At 45.3% G+C, this 22,500-nt stretch overlaps 1 protein-coding gene across 1 annotated transcript in view; it reads right to left on the reverse strand.

Annotated features, from left to right (window-relative positions):
- The window catches only part of cp (ceruloplasmin), a 423,180-nt gene that overhangs the window by 1,741 nt on the left and 398,939 nt on the right, over window positions 1-22,500 (reverse strand). The window lies entirely within an intron of this gene.

Below are 22,500 nucleotides of genomic sequence, written 5' to 3' on the forward strand. Positions count from 1 at the left end.
CTAGTACATTTTTGGCATTTAGCAGACGCCTTATTCCAAAGCGACTTACAATCAATACATTTGACTAAGCAAGTGAATCATCAATCCACCAGTCGTAGCAGGAAGAGTAATCCAGCTCAGGCCCGGGGGGCCATTGATAGAATGAAAAACCTTCTTCTATCACCTTCTTATAAACCTAGTTTTTTTTTTTTTTTTTTTTATATATATATAGACACTGGAGAAACAGAGAAACAGTACAAGGGGGTCAATAGAAGTTTTTAGGGGACACAGTAGAGGGGAAAAGTGTGTGTCTTCAGGAGACACAGTGCTGAGGGGCAGTAGATGTCTTCTCACCTTGCAGTGAAGCCTCTCTAACCTCTCTAACCTCTCTAACCTCTCTAACCTCTCTAACCTCTCTAGCCTCTCTAGTTTGGCTGCTGACGTATTCTGGCTGTTGTGGGTTTTCTCCTCCTCGTGGTGAGCATCACTGTAGAAGTGTTCCTTGGCCTACCAGCCTGGTTGTGATTGCTGAGCTCACCAGTGCATTCTTTCTTTTTTGATGATGTTACAAACTGTTGAACTCCCAAAAATGGACTGGATAAAATGATTGGCACCTTTTCAAAATTGTAAGAAATAATTGTATTTCAAGCATGTAATGCTACTTTAATTTGTATTTAAACTCACCTGTGGCAAGTTACAGGTGCTGGCAATATAGATATCACACTTGCAACCAGTTAAAATTGAGAAAAATGGACTCAACCTTTGTTGAATTGTCTGAGGATTTGAAAGCCAAAATTGTGGAAAAGCATCTTACAATTTTGTCCAATCCATTTTTAGAGTTCTGCGTGGAATGGCTTTTTTTCTCTACTTTTTTGTGTTTTTCCAATAAAACGGCAAAAATAACAAAACATGTGAATACCAAAGCATTTGTAATTGCAACAATTTTCTGTGGGGGAAGTGGCGCATTATCTGACTGAAGTGCAGGGGTGCCAATAGTTTTGGCCATGACTGTATATACATAGAGCCTATAATGGCGTCCTTGACTTTCATTGACATCTCTTTGGTCCTCATGTGGACAGACACCAATTGCAGACTCCAAAGGGAAATGCACAGCCTAGAATCAATACTAAAAACTCACAGCTCTCTTATACCTGCACAAATGATGATAGGTGATGGAACACACCTGACCAGAAACACCTGTCAAGCTAATGTCCCAAGACCTTTGGTGCCCTGGAATAGGGGGACTATGTCTAAAAAAAGGTTGAAATGGTGAAACCAACCTGAAAAAAGGAAACATTGAGTTAAAGTAGAGACTCTCTAGTAATTATTTGATTTCAAATCCAAACTGTCGGAGCTAAAAGAACACAAATGTTTCCTCTTTCCGATACTTATGGAGGGCACTGTCCATGCCTACTGTTCCATATTTATTCCTTTACTGTTGCAACTGTGGCATCTTATCTTTCGTAAGTCTTACATTTGTACAGTAGTGGTCAATGAACTTGAAACATGCCAATGTCTGTCTTCATGTAACCTTTTATAAGAGAAGTCATTGGGAAGCCTTTCTTTTTTACATCAACATTAGTTTTTTTTCGCACGATGCGCATGCTCTGATCAAACACACTCCACTCAAACAAACTCCACTCACATGGCAGCCACACTGGTTAGAGGACGTTACAGGCAGCTAACAGACATACTCATACTGCCTGATAATGACCTCTTGTGTGTCTCAACTGGGGTCATTTGCATCTATCAATGCAAAACATTGTTGATGTGACATTTACGTCCAGGGATCGTGCACACAGGGACGGTAACTGTTTGGTTATATCTGTATACTCTTACTTGACTGTGAGACTATTATGAGTGTTCGCGATGCAAATGTCTGTGTTTGTGAAGCCCAAAGGCATCTGAGAAATGTGTTGCTTTTCTGCTTCCAAACTGTTATCAGCTCCAGACAGATACGATCTGTGTCTCTCTCTAGTGCCTGGCTATTAGGTCACATCCACAGAGAGTGCTATTCACCCGCTCCCCTGATGTCCTGCCACTGTACACACGCACACACGCATACGTACACAAGCATGCACGTGTACACATGCACGCATGAATGCACACACACACAGGCGCACGCGCACACAGCACTCACACACACACACACACACACACACACACACAGAGACAGACACACAGAGCCTACAGTGACAATGATCCAGTCTTGTGGTGAAGAGTCGAGGAGGAGAGAGGAGACGAGAGGGGAGAGGAGGAGGAGGAGGGTGTAGGAGAAACAAAAGCCAGTCTATCAGAGCTAAATGAGATCCAGCCCAGCAGAGTCCTGTGAGGGGCGTCTGTTAGCTCAGTGTCCCAGCCTCCCTGACATCATCCCTGGGTTTTTCTCTGCTGACAGCCTCCCAGCCAGAGCAGAGCAGAGCAGCAGGGATTACCTCCACTACATACACATCTCTACAGCCAATACAGACACACTCTCACCTGTTGTTAGGTTAGTTTGGAAGAGGTGAGACTTCAGAGGGATAGACCACACGTGAGCTTAGAATGATAAGGTTCTATCTCCGTTTAGGGTAGTTCAGAGATATTGAGCGTCAAAGTTTTTACATTCCATTATGTTTTGTGAGATGGAACCTTTGTATTTTATTAATTACTTACTCAAAAATGTCAATATTTTAAAAATAACACCACACAGGCATTAATAAACACCTAATGGAGATAGAACCTTATAATTCTAACGTCACGCACTCCTAAAAATCTCTAATAAGTAGAGGGTGTAAGTATCTATATGTTACGGTACATGTGGGAAAACTATGGTTAGGGTTAGACATGCCAACATGTACCAAGTCACCCTAGCACCTAACCCTAACCCTAGTTTTCCCACATGTACCGTATTCCCACATGTACTGTAACATATATAATGCATTAACAATATCTTGATTGAAATGTTCACGACACTACTAGTACTACTACACCATCAGAACTAACTGAATTAAGATGCGTTTGACCGCAAACCCAGCTCTGACATTAGTGGTCAGAAGGTTGTCGGAGGTGAACTAAAACCCTCTAGCGGGCGTTCTGGTGTCACCCTGCCTTACAGAACGGTTTGTGGCTAGGCTGATGTTTGCTCAAGACCACAATGGGCGTTCACAGTAATGTCAACACTATAAGGGCTGTTTTAATCCTTAGACAAACCCTCCAACCTCCAGTCATGGTTAGGCCTCCGGCCTGCTCCTGCTCAATTGACCAGCCTTTGTGCTGTTGTGGGTTAATCTAAAGGGGCTGTTAGAATTTTAGAATGTTAGAATGTTAGAATTCAGAATGGTCCCCATCATAAATCGGGTTCTATATTTATTTTCATATCAGTTTTTCTTTTTCATTGTAGAATTGTATCTATTATACGTGGTATGAAATGACTTGGCATCAGATTGTCAACGTCAAGTGTTTAATTAAATACCAAACCTGGCAAAATGATTGATTGTACCCAATTCAATGGGTGATTATTATGACAATTTAGTTGTTTTCTCAATGATATTGGATATGATATGAACTCATAAGGTTCTCCTGCAGACTTCAGTACATTTAACACAAGTCTATCAGAGCCTGATGATGTACAATATGTAATCCACTATTGGCTTTGTTTCCGAGTGAGTCTAGACAACCTGGTATGAATCATGTTGACCTGGCTTGGCCCCTGGGCTGGACAATATCGACAATATGTTTGATTTACGAACCACAGTACCGTTTATTCACGGTTTTAAAAATATTTCCTATATTTAACTTTCATACCCGCATACACATAGATGTACGCATACATACTGGGCTGTTCTAACCTGTATTTAATAGGACTTCTGTGACTGTATATTATATTATTAAGTAAAATTCTGTATTATTGTCTGTACTGGATGTAATGGACCTAAACGACCACCAGAGGGCAGTAGAGAGGTATGAGGGCGCTGTGCTGTGTGCATACATACAATCAGCCACTCTGAAGCACACTAGGGGGCCTGCAGCTGCTAACAGGGATAAACTCCTTAATCCCATTCAGAAATCCAACTGCAGTTCGCTGGGAATTACCATGACCATTCCCAAATACTGGGATGAACTAACATAGGAGGTATTATAGGGAATAGTGCCTGGGCTGCTTTTTGCTTGGCAAGGAGAGAGGACGTGAGCTTAGAATGATAAGGTTCTATCTCCGTTTAGAATGATAAGGTTCTATCTCCGTTTAGAATGAGAAGGTTCTATCTCCGTTTAGAATGATAAGGTTCTATCTCCGTTTAGAATGATAAGGTTCTATCTCCGTTTAGAATGAGAAGGTTCTATCTCCGTTTAGAATGAGAAGGTTCTATCTCCGTTTAGAATGAGAAGGTTCTATCTCCGTTTAGAATGAGAAGGTTCTATCTCCGTTTAGGGCAGTTCAGAGATATTGAGCGTCAAAGTTTTTACATTCCATTATGTTCTGTGAGATGGAACCTTTGTATTATATGAATTACTAACTAAAAAATGTCAACATTTTAAAAATAACACCACACAGGCATTAATAAACACCTAATGGATCAGATTATGTAAAAAAACTAACTCAATTTTGACAAAGAATGGAGATAGAACCTTATAATTCTAACGTCACGAGGAGGCAGCAGAGCAGGTGTTGGTAGAAAGAAGAGGGGATGAGATGGGGAAGAAAAGAAGAAGAAGAAAGGACGTGGGTGGAAGGAGGAGGAGGGGGGTGGAGGGGTAAAGGACGTTTTACTGGCATCTGGTAAATGTAAGGGTGAGGAGGGGGAGGGGGAGGGGGAGGGAGAGGGAGGGAGGGAGGGGGTATCTTTTTCAGATTAATGCTTCCTGTATTGATTGGTCCTGAACACTCCCCCATGGGCCCCAGAGAGTAGAATTAGAAATGTATGCTATTCGGTTGTTAAGTCTGACGTCAAACGTGACGTTTTAGCAACTTCCGGGTCCAAACCAGAAATCCCCTGCACCAGAGTACCAGTGTACTAAAGCACCAGAGTACCAGTGTACTAAAGCACCAGAGTACCAGTGTACTAAAGCACCAGAGTACCAGTGTACTAAAGCACCAGAGTACCAGTGTACTAAAGCACCAGAGTACCAGTGTACTAAAGCACCAGAGTACCAGTGTACTAAAGCACCAGAGTACCAGTGTACTAAAGCACCAGAGTACCAGGGTACTACAGCGGTAGAATGACAGTTCAATAGTTTTTTAGACTCTGATCTATTCATACAACAAGGGACACAGCACTTTCCCGTTTTTCCCATATTGTCAGGGTCTTTGAGCCTCGGAAAAGCGCTATACAAATATAATGAATTATTATTATTACTGCGGCATGTCAAAGACAGCGCCTCAGCCAACGTTGGACCCGGAAACACGTCACGACTTAACAACCGAATTTGGCTTTTAAACTGATCTGAAGGCCCTTGTTCCCTTTGATAAAAAAATTCATAAAATCTTGAGTGAGCATTGATTTGGTGCTTGGAGACCGAATATTCAGTAGATACTCCATGCTGGGGACTCCTCTGAGCTGGGGACATATGCTGCTCCATGCTGGGGACTCCTCTGAGCTGGGGACATATGCTGCTCCATGCTGGGGACTCCTCTGAGCTGGGGACCACACCGCTGCTCCATGCTGGGGACTCCTCTGAGCTGGGGACCACACTGCTCCGTGCTGGGGACTCCTCTGAGCTGGGGACTCCTCTGAGCTGGGGACATATGCTGCTCCGTGCTGGGGACTCCTACCTTCCTGTGCGGAGGCCAAGCGGTGTCGCCCCCCCGCCCCCAGGCCCACCCCAGGCCCACCCCAGACCAGATGCTGCGCAGTGAGCCTATGTAGGACGGTGAGTCTTGCTCCCTCGTCCTGGGGTCTTGGGGGTATAATGGGAGGTCTTTATCATGCACCATTAACCCCGTGACGCGGGACGGAGTAACGCGCCGCTCGAGTGAGCAGTCTGCGAGCGTCTGTGTGCGGTGTCGGGGGGCTCTGGCGGGGTCATAAGTGCGTGGATGTTTGTAGAGGCCCCGGCTGTAGGTCAACTGTAGGGTCGCCATACATGTAGCAGCGGCGTTGTATCAAGAGTGAAGACGAGCAGAAGGAATGTTTGCTTTGCTCAGTGGGTGTGTGTATGTATGTGTGTGTGTGTGTGTGTGTGTGTGTAAGCGCCCATGCGAATCATCCAGGAATGTAGCGGGTAGGAGTGATTCCCTGCCACTGATACACCGCCCACACTACCAGCCCCTCCTCTCACACATTTAACACACACAATTACACACATGTTTCATGGTTCATTTCTTATAGATGATTGTATACATAGTGGCATGATCTGAACCGATCGTATGAATTATGCAGCCACGCTAAGTCTCGCTGGAGAGAGCAATGCAAGGATGCAAGGAACTATTGTAAACTTGTGACGTTAGATTTATAAGGTTCTATCTCAATTTTTGTCAAAATTTTGTTTTTTACATAATCTATTTTTGTCATAATTAGGTATTTATTAATGCCTGTGTGGTGTTATTTTTAAATTTTTGACATTTTTGAGTTAGTAATTCATAAAATACAAAGGTTCCATCTCACAAAACATAATGGAATGTAAAAACTTTGACGCTCAATATCTCTGAAATGCCCTAAACGGAGATAGAACCTTATAATTCTAAGCTCACCCACTGTTGAAGATGGTGAAAATCCTTGAGAGAGCTAATTTGATGAAGTTCAGGGTTAGCATGTTAAGTACCGTACTATTATATTATGACGTCTACATGTTTGCAGGTGTGATCCTCCATCCTCTCATTTGAATCTCATTCAGCATGAATGTTGTGCATCAAAAACCTATGTTAGCCAGCTGAGCCTTATTATGTTAGCTATGGTCTCTGTTAAGTGTATGTTAGCTAACTATGTTAAGCCTGGTCTCTCTTTGCTAATGCAAATCCTCAGGTCTAAAAGGCTGAAAGGTTACTCATCCCCCAACCCACCACCTCCATAACAATAGGATAATAGGGATGGGAGTGGAAGGAGAGGGAGGAAAAGAAAGAGAGGGAGGAGACAGGGAAAACAGGAAATTATCTTGACATGGAAATGGTGGGTTGACGTTTTCCAGACCACAACCTGTGACTGATCTCCTCTCCCACCCCCCACGTCTCCCCCCCACCCCCCACCCTCACCCCTCAGGCAGTCACTAGGAAACACAATAGAGGGATATTAACACCACTGTATGGGACCACCTTTACTGGGGGAAATGACCCCAACCATTAGAACCACATCTGTGTGAGAAGGGGGGAACTGTTGATTTTATTTTGGAATTTTCTGATTTTTGAATTTTAACTTGCCAGGCTGGTATACATACAGGACTGTACATTTAAACATGTTGGGCTGTCTTGAACATGTTACATGTTTTAGGCTGTGCTCAGTTGATTGTGTTCAGCTGTTTTGAGTTGACTACCTTTTAGGCAGTGTTGAGTGTATGAACTGTTGTTGTGGATCTTTGCCAGGTGGTTCAGGAGTAGGGGGGAGGGTCAGAGGAGTATAGGAGGGGCTAGGGGGAGGGCAGGGTTGGTGCAGGAGGAGGAGAGTTGGGGCAGGCTTTTGTGTGGGAGCCAGAGGGCCAGAACAATTATTATTGAACAATAAATATTGTCTGTTACAAATGATACTCCACCTCTAACCGGGTTCGATCCACGGGCGCTGTCCTGCATTTTCCTACATGTCGGTTAATAATAATAATAATAATAATAGATTTTATTTGTATTGCACTTTTCCTTCAAAAGAACCTCAAAGAGACTATTGTCTTTGTTGTTTGTAGGCCTATCGCCTATGTCGAATTGACGTCACTGCTTTCTTCACGGTACCCAAACCAAATCGGAATAATAATAATAATAATAATAATAATAATGATAATAATAATATAGCACTTTTCCTGCAAAAAAGATTGAAGTGTCGCTCAGTTATATGGATGTTCTGCCACCAAAGGAAAGGCCCTTGCACACCAATGCGTTTTTTACGTCCGTTAAAAAAATTAATTAGAACTCGTGTTGTGTCAATCACGCTTGCACACCGAATCCGTAATATTCGTCCGTCCAAAAAAATAAAATCGGAACAGGTTCGATTTTCGGCGTTTTTCGCGTCCGTCAAAAGCCTTTTGAGAGTTGTGTTTGACCACTCCGCCATGGTATAGACTGGGACACATCGTCAAATTACAACTTTAGGACAGTTGGATTAATGTTTACAGAAGTACATGTCTCAAGTATTATCTCGGCGGTTAGTCGAGTGAAAGAAAAACAACATACAGATGATAATTCACACAATATAATACCACGAAAGCGTACGGCACTAAACAATAATGTTTATTTAGGCAGCATCACTAAACAACAACATTCAGTTGGGCAGCATCACTAAACAATAACATTCATTTGGGCAGCATCATACTCAAACTCAGGCAGAAGGGCAGGGTCCGGCCAGGTTCAGTCACAGACTGCCAGTGCATCATACAGGTACATCATTCACCCCCGGGGCAGTAGCGCAGCGTTTAGGCCTCACCCCCCCGTCTCCCGGGGCAGTAGCGCAGCGTGTGGGCCGCGTCCCCCGTGGCGTCGCACCTGGGACAGGTGTAGTTGCGCAGGCTGGGGCAGGTGACCTTTCCGCTCCGTGTCTTGAGGCGGTGGGACCGGTAGATCTCCGGCGTCTCGCCGTTCTGCTTACAGAAGCCACAGGACTCCTCCGAGGCCAGACTGGAGGAGGCACTACTGGCGGTACGGCTCAGGGTTAAAGTCTCGACAGACTTGGATTCATACAGCTGGACCTGGTGCGTGTGGTCGTGACGGTGGACCTGGTGCGTGTGGTCCCACTGGGGGTGGACCTGGTGCGTGTGGTCGTGGCGGTGGACCTGGGGCGTGTGGTCCCACTGGGGACCGGTGGCCTCCTCTCGTGTCTCCCGGTGCACTCCGGACAGTTGCTGCAGCATGCCGCCCAGATTCATATAGTCGTGCCACATGTCGAAGTGCTGGTTCGGATAAGGACTGCTGCTCTCCTCTGTGACGCGTGTGTTCGGCATGGTTGTGGGGCTTAAATGCCAAGACAGTATTTATATCTACCTGGCTGTCTGGAGAAATTGAAACATTGTTTCAGCTTGTCTGAGATGGCCACGCCCACGCTGTCTGGGAAAATTGAAACATTGTTGCTTGTCTGAGATGGCCATGCTGTCTGGGAAAATTGAAACATTGTTGCTTGTCTGAGATGGCCATGCTGTCTGGGAAAATTGAAACATTGTTGCTTGTCTGAGATGGCCACGTGGCTCCGACATGACCTTCATGACCTTTAGTAACCTTTAGGATGACCAAAGTAACAGTGGTTGGTTTGAAGCAACACTTGTGATATGAGGCACAGTGGCATGTTGTTGTGTTTTGTTGTGTAGTGTTTTGCTATTGAACTTGGCAATGCAATGAAAAATAAACTGTGTTTTCAACGAAGCACTAGATGCAATGTCCATCGATCAAACGATTTTCACAAATGTGCCAGATATTGATAAAGATTATTTAAGCAAACACTTGATGTGTGTAGAGATGGAAATAGTAATTATAGTTTAGCATGTTAACTAGTAGGCTATAAAATATATATTATATACAATTATTTGATATGAAGACAGAAATAAATATAGGCTACAGTAGATGGGCCTATTCAATAGAGTGCTAAAGGTGTGTGTGTGTGTGTGTGTGTGTGTGTGTGTGTTTTACGTCTTCTTTTGCACCTCACTGCACCGAGTGCAACATGATAGATGGACCTTGCATCTAATACTTAATAGAAGGTGCCGTCTCGGCTCCCTCTCTCCCTCCATCACTCTCTCCTTAAACTATAGAGTTCTGCAGTGTCCTACCACTTGGTTTTAATCCTAGGTTAAACCTTGCGATCATTTCATATGATGTTGATGTTTGTTCCAGCGGTGTCCCAGTGTTGTCCTCAGTTGCACCAGGTCCAGAGACGGACAGAGGTCTAGACTCTAGAGGCCCAGTCTCTAGCAGACGTCTAGACGTCCGTCTGCTAGTTGATGATCCGGCTCCTTAGCTGATGGCCGGCAGGTGCATGCATTGATTGCATTCCTTTCGTTTTTTTAGTTAAACTAGTTTTTTTCAGTTGAGTAAACTTTTACAGTTGTTCCTCAATTGCTTACACACTAACACTGGAACGCGATGACCAACGCCTTAGACTCATGTACCTTATCTAACGCCATTATCTTGCACCAATATGCCATCTTTGCAGAGAGAGAGAGAGAGGACATACATCAGTGGTCAATTGGTTCTTCGAAATGTCTATTCATTTGATGGTGTGTGTGTCATTTGACAACAACATTTCATTTTGAGAAGACAACATTGTTTTGAATGCAGTGTTTTGCTTTTACAAAACATTTGTGGAGTCTGGGGTTTTGTGTGGGAGTTTTTTGGATTTGTGTTTAGAGTTTTTAAGAAAATGAGCCACGCTTTCAGAACACGCGTGTAACCAATTGAGAACATCTGTAATAGCGCAGACCGTGTTCAAGACATCATTCCAAATATGTTGAATTAACATAATTTTGTTCGCATTATAATGCAAAATAGCAGAATATCAGCAGCTAGAAAGAAATGTTTCAAGTTGTTCCCTCACACTGTAGACTACCAACCTGTCAATCCTCTAGCCCAGGGGTGCTCACACTTTTTAGGCTTGTGAGCTACTTTTCAAATTACCAGCTCAACAAGATCTACCAACCAAATAAAACATATTGCCATTGCTGCGAACACAAAAATGTACTGTAATAATAACAAATTAAGGCCACGCTACACTGTTTCAAAATCAAAGAAGAGATTTATTAAACTATATAACAAATATTCACACTGGTAGTCCATTAACATTAACATTAACTCAGGAGCTCTGAGTGGTTTACACCAGACTGGCCAGTGCCAAGCCAGGTGCCATCGACGTCTCCGGGCGGCGGAGTGTGTGTGTGTGTGTCTGTCTGTCTGTCTGTGTGTGTCTGTCTGTCTGTCTGTCTGTCTGTGTGTGTGTGTGTGTGTGTGTGTCTGTCTGTCTGTCTGTGTGTGCATGTGTGTGTGCTTGTGTCTGTCTGTCTGTCTGTGTGTGTGTGTGTGTGTGTGTGTGTGTGTGCTTGTCTGTGTGTGAGTGTGTGTGTGTTGTGAGGCGGCGCGGGGCTGAGTGATGCCCTCTCCTGTGTGGTCCAGACGGGAGGCGTCCCCGGCTACTTTTCAAAAAACAATATTAAAAAAAAATTTTTTTAAACTTTTTTAAAAAAAATTTTTTTTTGCAATGCCGTGTGATCTACCCACACTACCTTCGCGATCGACCGGTCGATCGCGATCGACGTAATGAGCACCCCTGCAGTCTAGCCAGACTAACGCTTTAACACTGGTGTTGCTGAACAAGTAATGTGACCCCTTATAAACCATACTGCAGCCAATAATGGGCGGCTGTGGTGCAGGAGGTAGAGCCGCCATCTAATGATCGCAAGGTTGGCAGATCGGCGGTTCAAGCCCCGGCTGGCCACATGTCGAAGTGTCCTTGGCCAAGACACTGAACCCAAAATAGCTCCCAGTGAGCGGGCCGGCGCCTTGCATGGTAGCTTGCAGCCATTGGTGTGTGAATGTGTGTGTGAATGAGTGAATGAGAGGCCGTTGTAAAGCGCTTTGGATAAAGGCCCTATATAAGTGCAGTCCATTTACCATTTACCAATAACCTACAGACGTGGAGGGCTGCTCTTCATACAAAACGGGCTAAAACAGGAACATATAACATATTGTATATCATTGTAAGAAACATTGTCTGAAACTAAAACCTCAAGGAAGGTCAAGAGAGAGCACACTCGTTTAAATATGTTGTCAGAACGGTGAGACATAATTGTTGGTACCAGTTTGGAGCCATTTTATCACCAGTTAAACAACTCAAATATGACAAAGCAGTCCTTCCCATCCCCACTCCCAATACAAACCTATCGGCCGGTTCATCCTCACACTCCTTGAGCAGCAGGTCAGAAAAGAGTTTGAGCCCCGCGGTGGCGCAGCGGTCTAAGCATTAGCCTCTGGTGCAAGCTGCCCACCGGGGACTGGGATCGAATCCCGGTCTCGCCAGACCCGGATATGGCCGGGGCCCACGGGGAGCGGCATATTGAGCGGCCGCTCCCGAGGGCGGTATAGGACTTCATTCATTAGAACCACATCTGTGTGAGAAGGGGGAAACTGTTGATTTTATTTTGGAATTTTCAGATTTTTGAATTTTAACTGCCAGGCTGGTATACAAACAGGACTGTACATTCAAACATGTTGGGCTGTCTTGAACATGTTACATGTTTTATTTAGGCTGTGCTCAGTTGATTGTGTTCAGCTGTTTTTCTGACTACCTCTTAGGCAGTGTTGAGTGTATGAACTGTTGTTGTGGATCTTTGCCAGGTGGTTCAGGAGTAGGGGGGAGGGTCAGAGTCGACAGAGGGGGGGGGGGGGGGGCCTAGGGGGAGGGCAGGGTTGGTGCAGGAGGAGGAGAAAGGGGGTGGGGGGGGTGTAGTAGAGTTGGGGCAGGCTTTTGTGTGGGAGCCAGAGGGCCAGAACAATTATTATTGAACAATAAATATTGTCTGTTACAAATGATACTCCACCTCTAACCGGGTTCGATCCACGGGCGCTGTCCTGCATTTTCCTACATGTCGGATAATAATAATAATAATAGTAATAATAATAATAATCGATGTTATTTGTATTGCACTTTTCCTTCAAAAGAACCTCAAAGAGACTATTGTCTTTGTTGTTTGTAGGCCTATCGCCTATGTCGAATTGACGTCACTGCTTTCTTCACGGTACCCAAACCAAATCGGAATAATAATAATAATAATAATAATAATAATATAGCACTTTTCCTGCAAAAAAGATTGAAGTGTCGCTCAGTTATATGGATGTTCTGCCACCAAAGGAAAGGCCCTTGCACACCAATGCGTTTTTTACGTCCGTTAAAAAAATTAATTACAACTCGTGTTGTGTCAATCACGCTTGCACACCGAATCCGTAATATTCGTCCGTCCAAAAAAATAAAATCGGAACAGGTTCGATTTTCGGCGTTTTTCGCGTCCGTCAAAAGCCTTTTGAGAGTTGTGTTTGACCACTCCGCCATGGTATAGACTGGGACACATCGTCAAATTACAACTTTAGGACAGTTGGATTAATGTTTACAGAAGTACATGTCTCAAGTATTATCTCGGCGGTTAGTCGAGTGAAAGAAAAACAACATACAGATGATAATTCACACAATATAATACCACGAAAGCGTACGGCACTAAACAATAATGTTTATTTAGGCAGCATCACTAAACAACAACATTCAGTTGGGCAGCATCACTAAACAATAACATTCATTTGGGCAGCATCATACTCAAACTCAGGCAGAAGGGCAGGGTCCGGCCAGGTTCAGTCACAGACTGCCAGTGCATCATACAGGTACATCATTCACCCCCGGGGCAGTAGCGCAGCGTTTAGGCCTCACCCCCCCGTCTCCCGGGGCAGTAGCGCAGCGTGTGGGCCGCGTCCCCCGTGGCGTCGCACCGGGGACAGGTGTAGTTGCGCAGGCTGGGGCAGGTGACCTTTCCGCTCCGTGTCTTGAGGCGGTGGGACCGGTAGATCTCCGGCGTCTCGCCGTTCTGCTTACAGAAGCCACAGGACTCCTCCGAGGCCAGACTGGAGGAGGCACTACTGGCGGTACGGCTCAGGGTTAAAGTCTCCAGGTGGACCTGGTGCGTGTGGTCCCGGCGGTGGACCTGGTGCGTGTGGTCGTGGCGGTGGACCTGGGGCGTGTGGTCCCGGCGGTGGACCTGGTGCGTGTGGTCCCGGCGGTGGACCTGGTGCGTGTGGTCCCGGCGGTGGACCTGGTGCGTGTGGTCCCACTGGGGACCGGTGGCCTCCTCTCGTGTCTCCCGGGGCACTCCGGACAGTTGCTGCAGCATGCCGCCCAGATTCATATAGTCGTGCCACATGTCGAAGTGCTGGTTCGGATAAGGACTGCTGCTCTCCTCTGTGACGCGTGTGTTCGGCATGGTTGTGGGGCTTAAATGCCCAGACAGTATTTATATCTACCTGGCTGTCTGGAGAAATTGAAACATTGTTTCAGCTTGTCTGAGATGGCCACGCTGTCTGGGAAAATTGAAACATTGTTGCTTGTCTGAGATGGCCACGCTGTCTGGGAAAATTGAAACATTGTTGCTTGTCTGAGATGGCCATGCTGTCTGGGGAAAATTGAAACATTGTTGCTTGTCTGAGATGGCCACGTGGCTCCGACATGACCTTCATGACCTTTAGTAACCTTTAGGATGACCAAAGTAACAGTGGTTGGTTTGAAGCAACACTTGTGATATGAGGCACAGTGGCATGTTGTTGTGTTTTGTTGTGTAGTGTTTTGCTATTGAACTTGGCAATGCAATGAAAAATAAACTGTGTTTTCAACGAAGCACTAGATGCAATGTCCATCGATCAAACGATTTTCACAAATGTGCCAGATATTGATAAAGATTATTTAAGCAAACACTTGATGTGTGTAGAGATGGAAATAGTAATTATAGTTTAGCATGTTAACTAGTAGGCTATAAAATATATATTATATACAATTATTTGTTATGAAGACAGAAATAAATATAGGCTACAGTAGATGGGCCTATTCAATAGAGTGCTAAAGGTGTGTGTGTGTGTGTGTGTGTGTGTGTGTGTGTGTGTGTGTGTGTGTGTTTTACGTCTTCTTTTGCACCTCACTGCACCGAGTGCAACATGATAGATGGACCTTGCATCTAATACTTAATAGAAGGTGCCGTCTCGGCTCCCTCTCTCCCTCCATCACTCTCTCCTTAAACTATAGAGTTCTGCAGTGTCCTACCACTTGGTTTTAATCCTAGGTTAAACCTTGCGATCATTTCATATGATGTTGATGTTTGTTCCAGCGGTGTCCCAGTGTTGTCCTCAGTTGCACCAGGTCCAGAGACGGACAGAGGTCTAGACTCTAGAGGCCCAGTCTCTAGCAGACGTCTAGACGTCCGTCTGCTAGTTGATGATCCGGCTCCTTAGCTGATGGCCGGCAGGTGCATGCATTGATTGCATTCCTTTCGTTTTTTTAGTTAAACTTGTTTTTTTCAGTTGAGTAAACTTTTACAGTTGTTCCTCAATTGCTTACACACTAACACTGGAACGCGATGACCAACGCCTTAGACTCATGTACCTTATCTAACGCCATTATCTTGCACCAATATGCCATCTTTGCAGAGAGAGAGAGAGAGGACATACATCAGTGGTCAATTGGTTCTTCGAAATGTCTATTCATTTGATTTGAGAAGACAACATTGTTTTGAATGCAGTGTTTTGCTTTTACAAAACATTTGTGGAGTCTGGGGTTTTGTGTGGGAGTTTTTTGGATTTGTGTTTAGAGTTTTTAAGAAAATGAGCCACGCTTTCAGAACACGCGTGTAACCAATTGAGAACATCTGTAATAGCGCAGACCGTGTTCAAGACATAATTCCAAATATGTTGAATTAACATAATTTTGTTCGCATTATAATGCAAAATAGCAGAATATCAGCAGCTAGAAAGAAATGTTTCAAGTTGTTCCCTCACACTGTAGACTACCAACCTGTCAATCCTCTAGCCAGACTAACGCTTTAACACTGGTGTTGCTGAACAAGTACTGTGACCCCTTATAAACCATACTGCAGCCAATAATGGGCGGCTGTGGCGCAGGAGGTAGAGCCGCCATCTAATGATCGCAAGGTTGGCAGATCGGCGGTTCAAGCCCCGGCTGGCCACATGTCGAAGTGTCCTTGGGCAAGACACTGAACCCCAAATTGCTCCCAGTGAGCGGGCCGGCGCCTTGCATGGTAGCTTGCAGCCATTGGTGTGTGAATGTGTGAATGAGTGGCCGTTGTAAAGCGCTTTGGATAAAGGCCCTATATAAGTCAGTCCATTTACCAATAACCTACAGACGTGGAGGGCTGCTCTTCATACAAAACGGGCTAAAACAGGAACATAACATTGTATATCATTGCAAGAAACATTGTCTGAAACTAAAACCTCAAGGAAGGTCAAGAGAGAGCACACTCGTTTAAATATGTTGTCAGAACGGTGAGACATAATTGTTGGTACCAGTTTGGAGCCGTTTATCACCAGTTAAACAACTCAAATATGACAAAGCAGTCTTTCCCATCCCCACTCCCAATACAAACCTATAGGCTGGTTCATCCTCACACTCCTTGAGCAGCAGGTTAGACAAGAGTTTGGTTTCAAGGCGATGGAAAAGGCTACAGTGTCTTAATTAATTAATTAATTTTGCCATTTAGCAGACGCTTTTAATCCAAAACGGCTTTTAATCCAAAGCGATTTACAATTACGAATTACAGGGACATTCCCCCTGGAGTAACTGAGGGCTAAGTGCCTTACCCAAGGACCACCTTTACTGGGGGAAATGACCCCAACCATTAGAACCACATCTGTGTGAGAAGGGGAAACTGTTGATTTTATTTTGGAATTTTGAATTTTGAATTTTAACTAACTGCCAGGCTGGTATACATACAGGACTGTACATTCAAACATGTTGGGCTGTCTTGAACATGTTACAGTTGATTGTGTTCATCTGTTTTGACTACCTCTTAGGCAGTGTTGAGTGTATGAACTGTTGTTGTGGATCTTTGCCAGGTGGTTCAGGAGTAGGGGGGAGGGTCAGAGTCGACAGAGGGTGGGAGGGGCTAGGGGGAGGGCAGGGTTGGTGCAGGAGGAGGAGAAAGGGGGTGGGGTGGGTGGGGTAGAGTTGGGGCAGGCTTTTGTGTGGGAGCCAGAGGGCCAGAACAATTATTATTGAACAATAACTATTGTCTGTTACAACTGATACTCCACCTCTAACCGGGTTCGATCCACGGGCGCTGTCCTGCATTTTCCTACATGTCGGTTAATAATAATAATAATAATATTAATAATAATCGATTTTATTTGTATTGCACTTTTCCTTCAAAAGAACCTCAAAGAGACTATTGTCTTTGTTGTTTGTAGGCCTATCGCCTATGTCGAATTGACGTCACTGCTTTCTTCACGGTACCCAAACCAAATCGGAATAATAATAATAATAATAATATAGCACTTTTCCTGCAAAAAAGATTGAAGTGTCGCTCAGTTATATGGATGTTCTGCCACCAAAGGAAAGGCCCTTGCACACCAATGCGTTTTTTACGTCCGTTAAAAAAATTATTTAGAACTCGTGTTGTGTCAATCACGCTTGCACACCGAATCCGTAATATTCGTCCGTCCAAAAAAATAAAATCGGAACAGGTTCGATTTTCTGCGTTTTTCGCGTCCGTCAAAAGCCTTTTGGGAGTTGTGTTTGACCACTCCGCCATGGTATAGACTGGGACACATCGTCAAATTACAACTTTAGGACAGTTGGATTAATGTTTACAGAAGTACATGTCTCAAGTATTATCTCGGCGGTTAGTCGAGTGAAAGAAAAACAACATACAGATGATAATTCACACAATATAATACCACGAAAGCGTACGGCACTAAACAATAATGTTTATTTAGGCAGCATCACTAAACAACAACATTCAGTTGGGCAGCATCACTAAACAATAACATTCATTTGGGCAGCATCATACTCAAACTCAGGCAGAAGGGCAGGGTTCAGTCACAGACTGCCAGTGCATCATACAGGTACATCATTCACCCCCGGGGCAGTAGCGCAGCGTGTGGGCCGCGTCCCCCGGGGCAGTAGCGCAGCGTGTGGGCCGCGTCCCCCGTGGCGTCGCACCTGGGACAGGTGTAGTTGCGCAGGCTGGGGCAGGTGACCTTTCCGCTCCGTGTCTTGAGGCGGTGGGACCGGTAGATCTCCGGCGTCTCGCCGTTCTGCTTACAGAAGCCACAGGACTCCTCCGAGGCCAGACTGGAGGAGGCACTACTGGCGGTACGGCTCAGGGTTAAAGTCTCGACAGACTTGGATTCATACAGCTGGACCTGGTGCGTGTGGTCGTGACGGTGGACCTGGTGCGTGTGGTCCCACTGGGGGTGGACCTGGTGCGTGTGGTCGTGGCGGTGGACCTGGGGCGTGTGGTCCCACTGGGGACCGGTGGCCTCCTCTCGTGTCTCCCGGTGCACTCCGGACAGTTGCTGCAGCATGCCGCCCAGATTCATATAGTCGTGCCACATGTCGAAGTGCTGGTTCGGATAAGGACTCCTCTCCTCTGTGACTCCTGGTGTGTTCGGCATGGTTGTGGGGCTTAAATGCCCAGACAGTATTTATATCTACCTGGCTGTCTGGAGAAATTGAAACATTGTTTCAGCTTGTCTGAGATGGCCACGCTGTCTGGGAAAATTGAAACATTGTTGCTTGTCTGAGATGGCCATGCTGTCTGGGAAAATTGAAACATTGTTGCTTGTCTGAGATGGCCACGTGGCTCCGACATGACCTTCATGACCTTTAGTAACCTTTAGGATGACCAAAGTAACAGTGGTTGGTTTGAAGCAACACTTGTGATATGAGGCACAGTGGCATGTTGTTGTGTTTTGTTGTGTAGTGTTTTGCTATTGAACTTGGCAATGCAATGAAAAATAAACTGTGTTTTCAACGAAGCACTAGATGCAATGTCCATCGATCAAACGATTTTCACAAATGTGCCAGATATTGATAAAGATTATTTAAGCAAACACTTGATGTGTGTAGAGATGGAAATAGTAATTATAGTTTAGCATGTTAACTAGTAGGCTATAAAATATATATTATATACAATTATTTGATATGAAGACAGAAATAAATATAGGCTACAGTAGATGGGCCTATTCAATAGAGTGCTAAAGGTGTGTGTGTGTGTGTGTGTGTGTGTGTGTGTTTTACGTCTTCTTTTGCACCTCACTGCACCGAGTGCAACATGATAGATGGACCTTGCATCTAATACCTAATAGAAGGTGCCGTCTCGGCTCCCTCTCTCCCTCCATCACTCTCTCCTTAAACTATAGAGTTCTGCAGTGTCCTACCACTTGGTTTTAATCCTAGGTTAAACCTTGCGATAATTTCATATGATGTTGATGTTTGTTCCAGCGGTGTCCCAGTGTTGTCCTCAGTTGCACCAGGTCCAGAGACGGACAGAGGTCTAGACTCTAGAGGCCCAGTCTCTAGCAGACGTCTAGACGTCCGTCTGCTAGTTGATGATCCGGCTCCTTAGCTGATGGCCGGCAGGTGCATGCATTGATTGCATTCCTTTCGTTTTTTTAGTTAAACTTGTTTTTTTCAGTTGAGTAAACTTTTACAGTTGTTCCTCAATTGCTTACACACTAACACTGGAACGCGATGACCAACGCCTTAGACTCATGTACCTTATCTAACGCCATTATCTTGCACCAATATGCCATCTTTGCAGAGAGAGAGAGAGGACATACATCAGTGGTCAATTGGTTCTTCGAAATGTCTATTCATTTGATGGTGTGTGTGTCATTTGACAACAACATTTCATTTTGAGAAGACAACATTGTTTTGAATGCAGTGTTTTGCTTTTACAAAACATTTGTGGAGTCTGGGGTTTTGTGTGGGAGTTTTTTGGATTTGTGTTTAGAGTTTTTAAGAAAATGAGCCACGCTTTCAGAACACCCGTGTAACCAATTGAGAACATCTGTAATAGCGCAGACCGTGTTCAAGACATAATTCCAAATATGTTGAATTAACATAATTTTGTTCGCATTATAATGCAAAATAGCAGAATATCAGCAGCTAGAAAGAAATGTTTCAAGTTGTTCCCTCACACTGTAGACTACCAACCTGTCAATCCTCTAGCCAGACTAACGCTTTAACACTGGTGTTGCTGAACAAGTACTGTGACCCCTTATAAACCATACTGCAGCCAATAATGGGCGGCTGTGGCGCAGGAGGTAGAGCCGCCATCTAATGATCGCAAGGTTGGCAGATCGGCGGTTCAAGCCCCGGCTGGCCACATGTCGAAGTGTCCTTGGGCAAGACACTGAACCCCAAATTGCTCCCAGTGAGCGGGCCGGCGCCTTGCATGGCAGCTTGCCGTCATTGGTGTGTGAATGTGTGTGTGAATGGGTGAATGAGTGGCCGTTGTAAAGCGCTTTGGATAAAGGCCCTATATAAGTCAGTCCATTTACCATTTACCAATAACCTACAGACGTGGAGGGCTGCTCTTCATACAAAACGGGCTAAAACAGGAACATAACATATTGTATATCATTGCAAGAAACATTGTCTGAAACTAAAACCTCAAGGAAGGTCAAGAGAGAGCACACTCGTTTAAATATGTTGTCAGAACGGTGAGACATAATTGTTGGTACCAGTTTGGAGCCATTTTATCACCAGTTAAACAACTCAAATATGACAAAGCAGTCCTTCCCATCCCCACTCCCGATACAAACCTATAGGCCGGTTCATCCTCACACTCCTCGAGCAGCAGGTTAGAAAATAGTTTGGTTTATCCCCCGCGGTGGCGTAGCGGTCTAAGCATCAGCCACTAGTGCAAGCTGCCCACCGGGGACTGGGATCGAATCCCGGTCTCGCCAGACCCGGATATGGCCGGGGCCCACGGGGAGCAGCATATTGAGCGGCCGCTCCCAAGGGGGGTATAGGACTATTTCCGAACAAGGATCCGTCGCGCAACACCGCCCCCGTCTGGTGCTGGAGTAACGGTGTCGGGCTCGAGGAGCCAGTCAGCTAGTCTGCCTGGCGATCTCCTCTGGGGCTGCCGGCCACGGGGTCGTGCGGCGGATCCTACGCAATAGGCGACAGGGGATAATTGGACACTAGGTTGGGTGAAAAAGGGATAAAATCAAAAATAAATTTAAATAAAAAGAAAAGAGTTTGGTTTCAAGGCGATGGAAAAGGCTACAGTGTCTTCATAGTCCATAGACTAGTGTCCCTGAGTGACACGTAGGAAAATAACAACTCATTTTCATAAGTGATTTGAGAAGTTTACAAATACTGCTGACCTGTCATGGTAAAGGGATGTTGGACACCTGAACGTCCAATAGAGTGAGAGAGTCTCTTTTACAGGTTGGCCTTAGAAACGGCAGTGTCTTCAAAGAAGACACACACACACGCACACACGCACGCACGCACACACTCACACACACACACACACACACTGGCGGACTCAGGGGGGGGGCAGAGGGGGCGACCGCCCCTCCTGGTGCCCCCATGGTTGAAAAACGTCTCGCTTAAGTGCCCTTTTGAGTAGCAAAAATGCAATTTTGAGTGGCGAAAATGAGAGGACGTGCCCTATTGGTGCCCCTCCAATGGTCTAAACTTGACCATGTGCCCCCACAGTTGAAAAACGTTGCACTAAAGTGCCCTTTTGAGTGGCAAAATTAGAGGATGTGCCCTATTGGCTGCCCTTCCAATGGTCTAAACTTGACCATGTGCACTGATGGGGTCCCATGTTGTGCAGTAGGTGCCCTTTTTTCCTTTTCGCCCCCCTGCCCTTCAAACAGCCTGAGTCCACCACTGTCCCTGAGTGACGCATAGGAAAATAACAACTCATTTTCATAAGTGATTTGAGAAGTTTACAAATACTGCTGCTGACCTGTCATAGTAAAGGGATGTTGGACACCTGAACGTCCAATAGAGTGAGAGAGTCTCTTTTACAGGTTGGCCTTAGAAACGGCAGTGTCTTCAAAGAAGACACACACACGCACACACACGCACTCACGCACACACACAGCCTCTTTTGCTTGATACAGCAAAGTGGCACGTCCCCCAAAAAAGAGCTTTTGGCAGTAAATAAAATCACTATGAAAACAGCGAAGATGCGTAGGATGACGTAAAAACTTAAAACTTAAACTTAAAAAAAGGGTAACCACAATGTTTATAAGAACAGTATGTTGTTTATGTCAGTTTGTGCATCATTTTCCTGCTGTCACGTCCGGATAAGGGCCGTACTACGAACCGTCTGTAGAGGCACTAGCGTTTACAGTAAAGGGCTGAGGGAGTTCTCCTCGTCCTCGGAGGCGGATGGGGCCTGCACATCATAGAGTACAGCACAGAGTACAGCACAGTGTTTTATTTGTATAGTATAGTATAGTGGATAGTGTATATAGCCTTTATTTATGTAAACCAGCTCTTTTCCCTTCTTGTTTTAGTATTTTTTTCCAAGCACCAGGGGAGCCCCCCCTCCCAAATGTCGTTGTATGGTACCTGTACTGTATTAATGACAATAAAGACCATTCATTCATTCATTCATTCATTCATCCTCGTCCTCGGAGGCGGATGGGGCCTGCCCTGCACATCCTCGCTGTGTTCGACGTCATGCGTGTCTACGCCGCTCTCAGAGGCCTCAGCAGAGGACGGTGATCCCGACGGCTTTGAGACGCCGACTCCGTCGTTCCGGACCCACGCGAGGTTCAACCTGCTGTTCCCAGTCTTGTGACATGGACTCCAGCAGGCTGGAATCGGAGGGGTTTTCTGTTGTGGTGCCTTTGACGCCCGAGGCCGTCGCTGCCGGTGCTGGTGCTTTACCGGACAGGCCTGGTGGTTG

Source organism: Nansenia antarctica (genome assembly GCF_963989245.1).
Source record: "Nansenia antarctica genome assembly, chromosome: 7".
Taxonomy (NCBI): domain Eukaryota; kingdom Metazoa; phylum Chordata; class Actinopteri; order Argentiniformes; family Microstomatidae; genus Nansenia; species Nansenia antarctica.